Source organism: Mytilus californianus, unplaced genomic scaffold (assembly GCF_021869535.1).
Source record: "Mytilus californianus isolate M0D057914Y unplaced genomic scaffold, xbMytCali1.0.p SCAF_7, whole genome shotgun sequence".
Lineage (NCBI taxonomy): Eukaryota > Metazoa > Mollusca > Bivalvia > Mytilida > Mytilidae > Mytilus > Mytilus californianus.
In genome coordinates, this window is record NW_026262723.1 from 67,149,872 (window position 1) to 67,163,598 (window position 13,727).

At 33.8% G+C, this 13,727-nt stretch overlaps 1 pseudogene; it reads right to left on the minus strand.

Annotated features, from left to right (window-relative positions):
* Positions 1-10,676: 10,676 nt before the first annotated feature.
* Positions 10,677-12,285, minus strand: LOC127709508 (E3 SUMO-protein ligase ZBED1-like; annotated as a pseudogene).
* Between the last annotated feature and the right edge of the window lie 1,442 nt (positions 12,286-13,727).

A 13,727-nucleotide genomic window follows, 5' to 3' on the forward strand; every position in this document is an offset into this window, starting at 1 on the left:
GCACTGTTTTATTTGCAGAGCTGTGTTTGGCAATTGTGTTGAAGGATTTTACAAATTAGTACAATTAACTGTAGAAATTAAACTGGTGTCAGTTACTATTCCAGTCTACATATATATATATGTGATAACAATATTACTTTAAAACTGCCATCCCCTTTCTACAGTCAAAATACCAAAAAAAAAACTACAAAGGATTGTCCCGTGGAAATAAGGTTATATAATCAACTGTTAATTTTATATCAATAATACAAAACTTAAATCAGAGTTATAAAAAATAAATTAAAATAAAGTAATTAGGTATGAACCCAACTTATATAATTATATAATTTGATTATGATAATCCTAACACTGAAAGCCGATCTGTTTCATTAACAGTTTATGATGTTATTTTAGAACATTCATCATTACTTTGCATAATTACCAAAGGAGATCTCGCGAGGATTTCCTAGTGGCCGGGAGAAATTACGTTAGTTCGCCGAGTTACGAATCTCTTGTACTATATGTCTCTGCCTTAACTTACCGTAAACTTTGCAAATATTTCAAAGTTAATGGACCAAATACTCCCATGGAAATGATGTATGACAAGGACATCTATATACCAAATATTACTGACAACTATTAAAGGAAGAGAAGTTAATAATTTTCACAACTTTCAATTAAACCTGTATTACTGTCATAGTAGATTTGATTGTATTATTCAGGATTAGCGTATCACATTCAATTCAGTGATAGCATTTTTATATATCAATATAGATAACACGTACAATATAAATACTATAGACATGGAAATCTACTTAGATTTTTAGCAACCAACTCTTGCATAGCACATATCGGGTTATTTCTTCCAATAGTAAACTACTCAGCTCCAACCATCCTGATAGATCGGAAACCATCAACAATATTTAACTAAAATAGAAAAAAATAAATTACTTTTAAATATGATAATTAATTGGTATACATGTATCATTGTGTTAGAACGGTCTTATATCATAATTGATTCATGATATCAGTGTTTGAAAATACAGTGTTCAACTCCGATCGTTAAACTTTACACAGTGATTGGACATATATTTCAGTTGTGCATCTGCTATAATGGATTTGTATGAACATTTCCCGCCATTTTTCCAGACTTTGGAACATAGGCATTTCTTTATTTAACTTTTAAGAGTAAGGTTGCATGTTTTAACCAAGATTTTTGGATAAATTGCAATTATCAGAAATTGCAAAATCTCCAGCTACATTATTGACAGCTGATTACGAATTAAATGTTTCAAAATATCCAGTGAGTTTGCAGCTTTGAATTTTATTATAGTTATATTCGCCTGTCTTGTGTCTATCAATCAGGGAGTATACTAGTTTCTCCTACTGGTGTTGAAGACCTCGTTAAACTTTCATTAGTGAATTCAACCACTTTTCACTAATAGGTATAATAAGGTAATTGATAGGGTTCCTCTAGAATACTTGATCTTACTCTGAATTTCCCTGCAAGATAAAAACATGTAAAATAACAAAAATATTGAAATCCAAGGAGAATTCTAAACGGAAAGTCCTTTTTCAAATTGCAAAAATCAAAAAGTAAAAAAATCAAAAATCCCGACTCCATGGAAAATCAAAACGAAAAGATTCCTTCCTTATGAAAATCAAAAGCTCAAACACTTAAACCGAATGGAAATCAACTGTCATATTCCTGACTTGAAACAATCATTTCCTTATCTGCTTATGTAGAAAATGGTGGATTAAACCTGGTATAATAGCTAGCTAAATCTCTCACTTGTGTGACAGTTGCATAAAATTCCATAATATTGACAACGATGTGCGATAGACATTATATGTAAAAATGTCAAAAATTGGGGTATAGCAGTCAACATTGTGTTACAATCTTAATCACTATAAAACAAACAACTATGTCAACAAAGAAAAACAAAATGGCATATAGACACTCTATAGAAAAAGCACGTAAGCAAAAATGAAAGACAAGAATACAAAAAATTACCTACGCACAAGAACACCATGGCGGGATGTATAAATACCTAGCAACGATTGATTGATTGATTGTTGGTTGCTTAACGTCCAGTGGCAAATATTTCATGCATATTCAGGACGAGAACAAATTAACAATAAATACAATAGGTAGGTCCGATAATAGAGGTCAACTGGGTTACAGGTCGGGAAAATTTAGACTGCCACGGGAAAATGAGGGTATATTGGATAGGGACATAAATTTAGCCTTGTAACAGGTCACCTACGGACCCCTCAAGGAGTTGCATCCGAAATTTGTTCTGAATATACTTCCATTTTAGGATTTATGATTCTATATGATTGAAATATAATAACCAAGCTCTTGTTGCTGCGTCTTTTACAATGTCATCCCTTCTGACTGTTCCTGTAATGTGCCGAGGACAATAGATGGAGTCGACACTGCTGCGAACTTCCTTTTAGTTCCTGATGTTTTATTTGCAGAGCTAAGTTTTGCCATGGATTTTAAGGATTATACAAATTCTGCATTTGATGTTTTATTCAATTGAATTCACCCAGACTAAAAATGTTCTTTACTTATAATTTTTTTCCCATTTTCTCTCCTGCAAATTAGAATGAAAAATTTACAGATAATAATTGCATGGATATATATTTTGGAAAGATTAGTTTGAATGAGCATACATCTAGCTTCTCACGTAGAAATAAATTGCAAGTCTGCTTGTCATGTCCTGCCTTTGATTTTAGTGTTTAGCCAGGTTGGACTAAGCAAAAAACTGGCATAAAGTATGCAGATGGGCAGGCAGTTTTTCCTAAAAAATAGGACACCCAATGTGTTTAATAACCCCTTCCAACAGTTTTTAACTCATATCCTTGAAACTGAACAGACCGATTGCACACATCTTAAATTGTTCACCTGTATAAAGGAATTGTTTAAAGAAAGCTCCTCAAATTGTGCACCTGTTTTTAAGGAACGTATCTATTTTTCCAAACTTGAATAAGTCATTTTTACTAACTTGAGAATTTGCGTCATTTTTCAGAAATACGAACAAAAAAAAAGAGGATAGTCCATAAAACCTGACACAATCAAATGCTCAACTATATGAAACCTCAAGCGTGACGGGATATATGGTCACTCTTGGTCTTGTTCCACCGGCATAAAAACCCTAGCCAAAGTTAGCCGTCCGTTTGGCTGTGCGGGATGTACTAGTACGCAGCCACATCTGGTCAGAATGGGGACGTTAAATCCGATGCCTCTTGTGGAAAGAGTGCCACGCTCTCTACACGTCAAGCCAGCCCTTGGAACAACTCTGCCCCGTCTCTATCCAATAAACAATATACTCTTTATTTTCTATACGCAGTCCTAATTTCCCCGACCTTCATCTTGGATGGCCTCTACTACAGGACCTATCTATTTTATTTATTGTTGATTTGTTCTCGTCATGTATATGCATGAAATACAAAGCAACGGTCATATTCCTGTCAAAAGATTGTACCAGATTTGTAAGAATGTGGCCTACCGAATAAGTCTAATTAGTCTTACTACTGGAATTGTACTAACATGAGCAACACGACGGGTGCCACATGTAGAGCAGGATCTGCTTATTACCCTTCCGGAACACCTGAGATCACCCTCAGTTTTTGTAAAAAAAAAGGAGGGGCGGTGTTCGTGTTGCTCAGTCTTTAGTTTTCTATGTTGTGTTTTATGTACTGTTGTTTGTCCGTTGGTCTTTTTGTTTTTGTCGCCATGGCTTTGTCAGTTTATTTTCTACTTATGAGTTTGAATGTTCCTTTGGTATCTTTCGCCTCTCTTTTTGTAAAAACAACAGAAATCTTTCTAAGCTATTGCGATTGTGTCCATATATTTATATTTAGATAATTATTAAGTATCATATTCTATTGTCTAAGAAATATTACGCGCGACCCTAGCTATTTGAATAATTGACCATTTGTCAGGTTTAACCGAGCAATTTTTAGGAATATTAGCATTAAGCTGAAAAATATTTGTAAACAAAAAAATAATCTTTAAAATTCATAGGCATTTGTAGAATTGTTTTCTGAAATCTTGTTCTATTGATGCATTTTTGAAAATTTTATCATTAACATTCTCACAAATTTTTTATTTACTAACTTGCTTATTTAACTAAACCTGATTGAACCACACAAACTTTATAATAATGGTCAATAAATCCTTATTTGAAATTTATAGGTTACGGTAGTATTTGTTCTGCAATAAGCGACAATACTCACATTTTCTAAATTTATCACTTTTTATAATAAAAACCTGGACAAAACAGTTATGTGTGGCATTAGTACATTATAATTCTGTTTTAGAAATTGATTTGATTTGATTGATTTGTGTTTTACGGCACTTTTAAAACTATTGTGCTATTTCGTGGCGTTCAGTTTTATTGGTGAAGGAAGCTGGAGATAACCACCGACCTTCGGTAGGTAAACTGACAATCCTATTCAATTAAGATTGGAGTCGAGTGCACCTGCCCCCGTGCGGGATTCGAACTCACAACCTCAGTGTTGATTGGTTAGTGATACAGTAGCTCGACTACTTACACCACTCGGCCACCGAGGCCCCTTATAGAAATTGAAGTCAAATAGTATCATTACCATCTTCCAACGGAGCTTGTTTGTGGTAGTCATGCCCACAGTAATTTTACATCAAATTTATGAAAATTCTTTTCGAATAATTCTCAAGAAAATATTTCAATGGGTTTCAAAATTTATATTGTAAATATGCACTCTGCAGATATTTTACAAGTAAATAAAAAATTATATTGTACTCTTTCATCCAATCACAGCGCTTCTAAGTTTACTTCCTTCATCTGCCTTGGGTACACAAAAGGCCAACCTAAAGCCGGGAAAATATAATACTACTTTTTTCCCTTTATTAGTAATAGGGGCCAAATCGAGACCTGATTGAACCCTATTTCTTTGGTGTCAATTCCTTAGACATTTATTTTTCAAAACAGTCTCTTCTGAAACTACATGATGAAACATAGCGAGCTAAGCTGCAATTGCAAAAGTCATGTTTTCCCTCTTTAAATCTTTAATCTTGCAGACGCGTTAGGAAATAAATGTATATTGCATAGATACCAGGTTAGCAATACTAAATATTCGAAAACGGTCTTACTTCAACCGGGTCGGTAGCGTTACTGATGGAGTATCATATCCCAAAGGACGCCATTTTGCGCTCAAGATCTGTTACTGGCATAAATTAAAGGACACAGTGCATAACCTTATATGTTTGTGATTAAACAAAAGTTAAAATTCACTCAAGCAAAGTTGACTTCAGACATTTTGGCTGTTCCATATAGACAAATTTGGTTTTTATGCTCTCAAACTTCGTATAAAAAATGGAAACAAATCTGTTGATGGCATGTGTCTCTGTTGAAGGTTATCCCAGATGTATTTGTTGAGCACTCTGAAATCATATCATTGCTCAAAACAAATTAAATGATTTTTGAAATTTTAGTTGACAGTTTAACATTAAGGAATACAAATGATTTGTTGTTTAATATATAATTATTTGTTTTCTCTTTAAATTTGTGGTTTTTATGTCTGTTGGTTCCTGGTCATTGACTTATACCTAACATGTCATATGACTAACGTATGATAAATCATACAAACATGTATAAGATTGTTCAACTGATTAAACTGATTTTGCTGATTATCCATAACGATGTATTCAAACTCTGCATCTTGTATGAGATCCTGATCTAAGATGTACTAAACTGATGATGCTATTTCCGGTGAGTACGGCTCTTGATTAGGATTCGTAGAAGTTGACATCGGTGTATCAGGCTGAACTAATCGTGCTCGATATAAAGATTTAGAGGTGACCGGTTTATGTGAAATCTGATACACAGAGGTTTCAGGTGTGAAGGATGTTGAAGTAGATGGTGATTCTTAAGGTAGATACTGAGATTGTAGATGAAATCGATGAGATATTGTAGATGAAACTGACCAAGAGTAGTCGGCAGTGGACGTCATGGTAACATCAGGCCTTAAATAAATCAAACAGGTCATGCATAGATGCTGAGCCGGACTCCAGTGGAATGACCTAAGTAGCCGCTGGTCTAACTTTTGTTGCTGGGATGCCCTAGTATCGTTGAACAGCTGGGCCAACTGGTTTGGCAGGGTTGCCATGAAACGATGGTGGCTGTGCCAACTGGTTTGGCAGGGTTGCCATGAAACGATGGTGGCTGTGCCAACTGGTGTGACAGGTATGCTATGGTATGGTTGTTGAGCAGCTTGGCCAACAGGTTTAGTCTGGATATGTTGAAAAGCTTGCGTGGTTGCTTTGAATTGTAATGGGGGTCGTAGTCTTCTTTGGAGTGATGGCTGCTGTCTATTAGTGGCTGGCAACATATGATAGGAGCTGGTTGTCTGGTTAGGGCGAGTGGCTGGTAGAGCCACTGCCCTTACTGGAGCTGGAACCCTATATGCAAGCTGTGATGAGGGTAGGGCAAGAGTAGTGGCAAGAGGTCTTACTCTGACCTTGGATGCAGCTGCTGACAATACCTCATTATACGGAAATCCAGGAATGATATGAAGCTGGTATGGCTTATCACTAGTATGAAGGTATTCAGTGTCACCCTAAAATCTGTTTTCAGACATGCAGGTATTCCTCTGGTTGACAGGCGGCGTAAAGGTGTTCAAGGATTCACATTTGTACATGCAGAGCGTACAAAAGTGTGGTGCTGCTTCTAAAGCAAGATGCCTTTTGTAGACATGTGCCTCTATACGACTCTTTGCAACATGTACTTCTTCCATATGGGAACACCTTGAGATATAAAGGCCAATGCTCGTTTTGTCATTCTGATCTGTGATGACATCCGAAAAACAAACTATTCTTTCGGGTTGGATATTGTGTTATGTCTTATCGTTTGTGGTTTGAATTCTATTTTTATTTTCTACATGTATGTAAAAGTTAAGATGCTTAATTAGCTAGTTCATTTATATGATTTTTAGTTTAAAGCTACTATAAGCACAGGATTTATTTGTTTTTACAGTTTTGATTTAGAAGAAAAACCGGTTAGAAAATACAAATAGTTACATCATCACTAACACAATTCTATATTTTTATTCTTGTAAGTGTTAGAAAATACATAAAATAACACCATTACAAACTTAATCCCAATTTTATATTCTATTTTTAGAAATTTATCTGTGACACACGGTTCATAATTATATTGTGGTGTAAATTGGAGGTGTCCGTTGTTATTTTGTGGTTTACATGTTGTAATAAACTATTATATTATGTATTTATGAATGTCTCTGTCCTGAGTGTTCTTGCGTTTAGTTTGTAATGTATTCCTGTCACGTAATGTTGTCATTTTAGCGGTATTTTTAACATTGCATTGCCATATAAGCGGGAGGTTTGGCAAGCCATAAAACCAGGTTCAACCCACTATTTTTTCTTAAAATGTTCTGTACCAAGTCAGGAATATGGCATTGTTATAAATAGTCCGTTTCTATGTATGTTGGCGTTTGTTTTTGTAGCAGTTCAGTGTTTATGTTGTTCCGTTGTTTTTTACTTATAGTTGATGTGTTTCCCTCGGTTTTGGTTTGTGACCCGGATTTGTTTCAGTTAAATCGAGTTATGACTATTGAACAGTGGTATACTACTGTTGCCTTTATTTAATGTTATGTTAAATACAGGGACTTGCATATTGTAAAACCTCATCTATATCAGTTTGCCCATGGAAAACTGATCACACCCATCCTAGCAAAAACTACCTTTTATAATGGTCCATTTTCTAAATTACATGTGACCCTTTCGGAAGTTTAGTTCAATTTTTTTTAAACCTTATCTCATTTTGTAGGCATTCAAGGCTAGCTATAAGTAAGCAGCATTAAATAAATTAGACGTCAGTCGAATTATAAACCAATAACAAAAGGACATAAGACTTTGCAGATTTTGATAAATGTTTAAAAGTACATGTAACCTACGTTAGGTCAAATATAGTGATAAAAATAACAAAAATCATTTGACTTTTAATTATAAACAAGTCAAATTTAATGTCAATGACATAACACTTAGAACATAAAAAAATCCACTACCAAATTTTCTTTAATTTTAGTGTATTGTCAACACATATTTTTATATGACAAACTATTAACAAAAATTTCTCTTCAAAATGAGTCGGAATTTAAACTTTTTCATCATTTGGGGTTGGGATTGACTATTATATGGTTTCAGTTTGACAACTTTTCTTTTTTTAATACCATCCATTTTGAATTTCGTAATCAGGTCACTAGACAATGACCAATTTAAAGGGGTTGTAATTTGGAACATATTCCTTCCCTTTTAATATATTTACGGTACCACACCTTATCTGAGACTTTATACTCATTTAATTTTGTTTTTCTGTCATAAAAGTCTTTTCGTCTTTTACAGTTTGTTTTCGTGCAACACAGTGCACTTTGCATTCTTTCTTTTATTTCTAATGCATGATCGCCCCATGAAGTTTTTCCTTCATTGTTGACTAGGGGTTCCCTTTATTTAATAGTTCATATAGAAGTTTAACCTCCCTTCCAAAGATGAGTATATTTTGGGTCAGGCATGTAGTCTTATTTGGACTAGCTCTATATGCACCTGATAAACAGCCCAAGTTCATGTACAAATTGCTCTGTTCTCCCCAAAGGTAGGATTTTATCATGGATTGAATGATTGATTGGTGAATGCTTTTCACCGCATCAGCACAAAACGACTCTATCGCTGCGAGAGCAATTTGAAATATTATAAAAAAAAACGTTTTTAAAAAGCAGAGAAAAAGTCTTTCAATATACACAAGCTTCAGTTTAAAGCGAAACTATTTATTAACAGATAAAAATTCATCAATAAGTTAACGTGATAAAAACTTAAATTTATTCAACAAATTCATATTTTGGAATATATTATACTGCGTTCATCACCAGACAGCTGCGGACGAAACTCTTGTCTGCACCCTTCGATCCATCAGTATAAAAAGTTTAAAAATCAAATTTGTTAGATTTTATTGCAGCATACATTTTGTAATGTTGCTGAATTAAAAGCGGATTTTTTTTTCAGCCTTATTGTATTTAGAGAGATCAAATATCATTTTATGTTTGGGAAGTTCCATTGTAGGACATTTACAAGTTTGAACTGGAGCAACATATTTCAAATCAAAAGTTATATTATTCAAATGTGGTTTTACACGAATTCCTAATGGAGGTATTTTATTTTTATGAATTTCAAAAATATCCTCATAAATAGGATTGAATAGACAGTTGTAGGCAAGATTATCTGGAAATGCCTTTAACTTGACAACAAACTGGAGACAAAGCGTCAAAGATCTATGAGAGAGGGAAAAGCTCGTCGCCCTCAACATACAAGACTCAACTGGTGAGACGAAGACCTTGGATGTGCACAGCATCGAGAATTTGTATGTATGACTTGCTTCATTTCATATTGTGTGAAAATTCAAACAAACATAAATATACAAATGAAATACTTGTCATATCACATTCACACTATTACTTCAACAACAAAATTGCTATATGACAAGAAATTTCGCCTTGCAACATGAAACCTACCGACTCCCATAAAATTGTGGCAGAGGTTCCGAATATGCAGCGAATGTTGCACTTTCTACTCAAGACATACAATTTACCGTTCCCATTCGGATCGGACGTGGCTGCGTATTTCTACATCCCGCGCAGCTAAATAGACGCAAATTCGGAAAGAGAAAAAACTGGGGGTGATCTCAGGTGCTCCGGAAGGGTAAGCAGATCCTGCTCTACATGTGGCATCCGTCGTGTTGCTTATGTTATTACAAATCCGGTAAATAGTCTAATTCGGTAAGTCACATTTGTGAAAAGGGAAGGGTATTGTAGTTACGACATGAGGAACATATCCAATATCATCTGTGAAACGGTTAAGACTTGGGGTCAATTACATTGGAATGTAATTAATTAAATTACACATTACATTGCAAAAATGATCAATTACACTAATTACACATTACACAATTTTTGAAATGTAATTAATTAAATAACAATTACTTTACTAAAGTAATTAATTAAATTACACATTACATTTTATCAAAATTTTATTAAACAATATGTTATGTACAATATATATATATGAACAGCATGTGTAAATTATGTATGCAAAGTTACAGTACTGATTTAGCATTGCATTTGATCATCATAAGTTGTTCAAATGTTTTATCATTAAGCCTGCACCTTTCTGGTCTGCATACTTTGCCAGCTATACTGAATAGTCTCTCAACTGGAGCTGATGGTGCAGGTATGGCTAGATGCTTTTTGGCTAATGTTGACAGAAGAGGAAATATGCTGCTATTCACTTGCCAATACATTAAGGGGTTTTCTGACATCTCTATGCATGGCTCATGAATTATAGTCATTCACTTCATTAACCGAACCAGAAGGATTTCTCTTTCGAGTGGGAGGCGTTGATGGCATGAAACTGAAAAAGTCTGCAGTTTTCACTTTTTTACAAGGAGGAGGTGAACTATACTCAAAATCTACATTTACAGATGAACTCAACCGATTTACTCTTGTTTTCAAAATATCAACATATTTGTCAACTTTTTCTTCAGTTTCACACCACCTAACCTTAAATCTAGGATCTAATAAGGAAGCAAGTATATAACATTCATCACTTTCAAACTGAGATAATCTTGAATCAATTGAATTACTCAAAGTAGCAACCATTTTTGAGCTATACCCACTGAAATTTGGTTGACTTGATGTTTTAACCCAAGAGTTACTGGTATTGTCAAACTGCCACTAAAAGTTATTTCATTTTGTACAAATAAAGTTGCCTTTTCAAAAGGATCAAGAATTGTGCAAAGCTCATTTAAAAGTTTCCTTTCATAAGAGGACAACTTATATTTACAATCAATAGCATTAAGTTTTTCTTCAGGTACTCTCAGAATTGATCGTAGCATGTACAACTGTGAATTCCACCTTGTTGCATTGGAAGCCTGTAGTTTGTTTTCATCCTCCAAAATTTCAGAAGCATTTATAGACTTGCGAACAAAGCTAACAACATTTGATGCTTTAGTTATGATAGTTTTCAGATGTGGGCTACAATCTTTTAAACCATCCTTAACTACCAACTGTAAGCTGTGTGCATAACACCTTGAGTGATTAGGCAGACAATCATTGATAAACATTTCATCTTCACAGTTATCTTTTATTTCCTCATCACTATCATCATCACTATCTATATCCTCCCCTTTTTCTGGGGGGTCAGACTCAAAGCCTGGAAGTGCAAAGGCCTTGATCATATTTGCAGCATTGTCGCTAACAATTGTAGCTATTTTTCCACCAATTTCATAGGATGAAATCACTTCTTCATACTCCTGTCGTATGTTTTCATATGTATACCGCCCCTTAAACCTCTTGCAACATATCATGACTGACTTCATAGTCCAGTCAAGAATGACATGTCCAGTAATTCCTAAAAATCCACGCATTTGCCTACTGGACAACAAGTCTATTGTCAAGCACACACTTTCAGCTTTCTTTAGTTGTTCTTTAACATTATTTCTTATTTTTGAAGATTTCTCGTGTAACAATTTGGATGTAAAGTGTTTTCTACTAGGTAACTGGTATTTTGGGTCAGCTATTGTCATTAAATTTCTGAAGTTTTCACTTTCAACTGTTGACAAAGGTAACAGATCACTGGCAATAAACATCACAATAGCATCGGTTATTTGTAACTGCCTTTGGTCAGAGATACCATATTTTGAATTTCCTTTAATTAAGGTTGTCAATTTAGGTTGTTCACTAATTCTTTTTCTCATTTCCTAGAAGGTGGATTTCTCTGTGCTTTCTCTGTAATATAATTAAAGAAATTATGAAGGAATTACAAACTCTTTATTTCATTTTAACTTTACAAATACTAAAATAAATTGGAGTATAGGATTAGTATTTATCTGCTAATTATTTTGATAAAATACACATAATAGTGACAATGTCCTAAGGCTGTTTTATTACAATATTAATCTGATTAATTGACATTTGTTTTTACAGCTAATAATTTTTATGTCTATATACCTATTATGTTTACTAATTTGACAAGATGATTGTGCAAGGATGTAAAACATTAATGAGTGGATTTTGTGTGATAAAAGTAAAAATTCTTACCTTCATGTGAGTCACAAAGTTGGATGTCACTTTCAAACTTCCAGACATTTTAGAAGTACAATGATGGCAAGTTGCTCTTAAATTTTCATGAGGATCTGTTGGTTTTTCAAAATCAAAATACTGTAAAATACTGGCTATGTTTGGACTAGCCATTTTCACCACATTAAAATGTCAGTCCACTTTACAAGAGTATCTAAATCTAAATGAACTGAGTAGAAAAATTATTCAACAGTGTTCACTCATTTTCTTGACCATACATACATGTATTGTTGATGTATACATGTATAGCCTAGGGGTTTTTAACAAGGTTATTAGTCACAAATTTTATTGATTAATTATAAGACTATAAAATAATCATTTCTGTATGTCAAATACTAATAAAAAGAACTTAAGAATAAATCAAGATTGTTCCTGAAATTTCAGTTGTGAAATAAATTAATATTTGTGAAATAAATTAATATTTATGAAATAAATTAATATTTATGAAATAAATTAATATTTCAACATAATTTCTTATCATCAACTCCAAAATAGTACATGTAATTGAAATGTAATTGAAAAGTAATTGAGCATTACATGCTTTTTTCAATGTAATTAATTAAATTACCATTACATGTAATTTAAAAACACCTCAATTACACATTGCATTCAATTACATGGAAAATTGTAATGCATTACACTTAATTACAATTACATTTTTAATTACCCCATCCCTGAAACGGTTATTCCATAACGGTCAACCAACTCGTGATGACGTCCGTAAAATTTACGAAGGGATGATTTCTACTTCACCATTTGGAACTCTTGGTTTAATAGCTTCCTTGTGAGCAGCAATCCTCTATCAAGGAAATCATGATAAGAAAAAACAAGCCCGGGAATATCGTATCAACTGGGAGATATATTATCCGTATGCAGGCGCTGCTGGAATGTTGCTACATAGAAATGGAAAATTCACAATTGGGAAGCTGAAATCATCTCTTTTGTCGTAAAGTTTTATTTTCAAAGCGCCTGTATTAATAACGAGATATAAGTTTAGTTCTAACTTTTTCACAGTTTTAAAAACTAAGGCTGAATAAATAAGTCATGTAAGTTAGCAATAGCCGATTTCGCAGATATCAAGAGAGAATCATTTCCCTCAAAATTTTCAATTGCTTATATCTCAAAAACAAGGACAGTGACCTGTAATTGCTTTCATCTTTTTAATTTCCGTCATTTAAATACTATCAATTTATAAAAGTTTTAAAAAGCTTGATATTTTAAACAGAGGCGCGTACATCCTTAAAATCAGATATTTTGATCAAGTTTACATAAAACAAAATGCCTCCTATGTAGAATTTGAATGACAAATGAGGAGTTTAAGTAGATAAAAAAATCGCATTATATCTACGTAAAAGACCCGAATTAAACAAGAAATGATTGTAACAGGATGCTGTTACGAAGTCTCCCAAACGAAGCTCCCATAATTCGTAATTCCCAGGGTCGCCTGACATTGGGCAACGTCCAGTGAAAATTGGATTGGTCCAGTAAAGTTATATGCATTAGTGATGCCTGGAGACCCTGTATATCATTCAAATCATCTTGGCATGACAAACCAG